This window comes from Daucus carota, chromosome 5 (assembly GCF_001625215.2).
Source record: "Daucus carota subsp. sativus chromosome 5, DH1 v3.0, whole genome shotgun sequence".
Classification (NCBI taxonomy): Eukaryota; Viridiplantae; Streptophyta; class Magnoliopsida; order Apiales; family Apiaceae; genus Daucus; species Daucus carota.
In genome coordinates, this window is record NC_030385.2 from 15,674,520 (window position 1) to 15,677,932 (window position 3,413).

Here is a 3,413-nt window from a genome sequence, read left to right on the forward strand (position 1 = left end):
CTTAAAATTGCTAGTTTGAACACTCTGAAGACTCTTCAATCCAAGCTCAACAGACAAGATACAGATGAAGACCGGTTCTATGGGATTCTTCAAAAACAGATTGATATTATTGAAGAAAAGCTTAAGTCCAGAAGAAGAAAATCTTCTAGAAATAAGTGAACTGCTCAGTCTAGAGGAGCAAAATCATCTGTAAATTTTTTAACTTTTGTATTCGAATTCTGCATTTTATTTTATTTTGTGTTTTGTTATCATCAAGTGTAGAATTTATGTTTGCATCTTCTCCAGTCATAAATTGGGGGAGATTGTTAGGAATCAATAATTTTGATGATAACCTAAACACCATGTAGCATGTTTTATTTTAAGTTTATATCAGAATTCAGTTGTAATTGTTATATTTCTTGTCCTTGAGAATTATCGATGGATGGATAGAATAGGATGGCTAATTGTAACTATCCAATGCCATATAATTTTGTCTAAGTGAAGGATATTCAACTGATGAGGTATGACAATTCAACTGATGAAGACTGCACTATGTTTCAACTGATGACAACCAAGCATTCAACTGATGAAGTCTGTAAATCATTCAACTGATGAAGACAAAGATTTCAATGGATGAGGCTAAAGTATTCAACTGATGAGACTGGTTCAAGATTCAACTAATAAAGCTTGTAATTCGTTCAACTGATGAAGCCACCTTCAACTGATGAAGCAAATAGCAGTTGAAAGTGACTAGAGCTTAAGTCTGACAAATCACATGGATCGAATTACACCAAAATAGACATGGAAGCCTGATTAGGACAATAAAGAAGAACCAGAAACATTCTTATCTCATGCAATGCAATCTGGATCAAATCAAGATGATGGCCAAAGATGAAGACATCACAGAAGCTTGCATAAGACAAAGATGAGTATAGCTTAGATCAGAGTGCATAATTTGTATTCTAGTTAATAAGCTTTGTAAAACTTGGAGTATATAACCAAGTTAGTAGCATCAGTTGAACTAGTTCAAAAACTTGAGAGAATTTCTTAGAGCGAGAAACAGTTCAAGTGAGGAACCTGCAATTGTGCGAATTGTAATCAATCCACGGATTCTTCAAATATAAAATCTCACGGGTGGAATATTCAATCAACCCGTATTTTTAATACTTGCTGTTTTTCTTGTTCATTGTTTTAAGTGTTTGTGTTCTTGAATCCTTTTAAATTGTAAAAGATTGTATTCAATCCCCCTTCTACAATCTTTCTCATAGTTAGTGTAAAATAACAATTGGTATATACTACTAAATCCTGGCCGATGGATATTCATCCAACGGCCAGGATGCTGTATGTTTTTTAACAGTTCCCCAGCATACATATGCTAGGGACCTGGACCCCACATACAGATACAAAACAATTATCGCTTCTCAAGCTGTTTCATCTCTCTCAAACACAAGTATAATCCCCCAAAGCTCTACTCACTTGCTTGTATTCTTCCAATTCTCGCCGTTTCTGCAACTTTTACAAGTTAAACTCCTTCGTTTTGAACAAATTTTGCAGAAACTCGGGAAATTCGTAGTGAAGATCAACATCCTACTCAAACGGAAGGAGATCACCTTCAAATTCTTCAAATAGGTACCGTACTACATTCCGAATCTCGTATTATAGTTGTAAAACTGTTATTTTGTGAATGCATATTAGTGAGCGTCAATTTTTTCAGGGTTTTAGTTATAAATCTTATTAAAAACTAACAAATTATGTTTACGTCTTCTCATAGCAACAACTAGTTGTCTAAATAACACTGTGAAAGCAAAAAATTATGGCCAGGACTAAAGAAGGTATGTTATTTAGGGTTCTATAATTTTTCATTTTTATTTTCATAAATTTCTGCTCTTAAACAATTTTTCCCCTAAATTGCATTTTCAAATTACAAATTTATATGTTAAGTTTTATGATAATATACCTATAATTAGTGATTACTGCTTCTAATGTTGATTTCATGTTGATTAGTGATTAGTGTTAATGATTTCAAGTCAATTTGTGGTTATTTAGTGCTAATTAGTGATTTTATGGTGATCTATTCGTTAGTGCTTGTGATTTTTAGTTATTATTAGTTCTGATTTGGATTGTTTATGATTTTTACTGATTGGCTTCAGTTCAAAGTGATTGTCATTAAGAAATGAGTCGCTAATAAGTGTTAATGAATTAGCATTTGTCCTGATTTAGTAGTGTTAGTGATCTACTGTCGCTTTTTGATGATTTAGTAGTATAGTATAGCATATACTTGGTTGGGGGGGGGGGATGTCTAACAATAATACTAGAATTTAAGAAATTGGATCCATTAAGAAGAATTATTCAGTTGTCAGGGGGGACTTGTGTGGCATCATGAGAGGACAAAAGTAGGTGGTTTTGAAAAGTTGAGTAGCGGAAGAATAGGACTTGCAGAAGCACTCTGCAATTGAGTAGTAATGGTAGTGAGGGTGGGAATGTTGTCATCAATTGATAGGAATTGTGGGTGGAGGAGAGAAGATAAATAAAAGCACTAATGATAATAAAATCCTTTTTCAAGCAGAGGTTGGCTCCATAAATAAACACGTTAGAGCTTGAGATATAAAACAATAACGATGCAAGTGTTTAATATGCTAAACTACTGATGTACCTGCAATTACTACCAAAGTAGTTGGCTTGAGAAATGTTGTGTCAACCCCTGGCTAGTAAGTTACACTAAACTAAATATTTATTCAAAATCAACTAGCTACTAGGAACAAATACAGTTGAGTTGAGCAACTTACCAGCTAAATTGTTAACAGGGAGCACTAAAGTCATTATTATTATTATTATAGTATTGTATAGTATAGTCAATCCAAAACTTATTTTGTATAATCCATTTACTAGATAAATTCAAAATAATTAAATATGTGCTCAAAATTATAAAGTAGATTTAAGATTTGACATTTGATCAAACAGGGCTTACAAACTTCAGAGGTGTCAATTAACTTATATATTAGTGATTATTGCTTTATACATTAGTAGTTAATGTTTTATATATCAGTGATTATTACTGAGCTTGTAAATAAAAATTAATATTTATATATAATTTAGTGATTAGTAGTTAATGTTATATGTTTATTAGGAATTAGTGCTTTTAACTAGATTAAAACAACGGCATTATTAGGAAGAAAGCTGTAAGCCAGCTATAGTTTTGATATTCTCATTCTCATTTGTTATTAGTAAAGGCTTCTATATAAAATAGCTTTCAATTTGTAAATCTTGTAGAATCAAACCAGTTTATATATAAATAGATCTTATATCCACACATGAAATAAATTGTAGAGCGCTGGCTCTTATATTGGAGTATCTGTCTGGAAGTTTATCAGCAAGTATTGTGTGGACTAATTCAAATGACTTTGGTAGGTACCAAATCCTCTGTTAGACCTTGC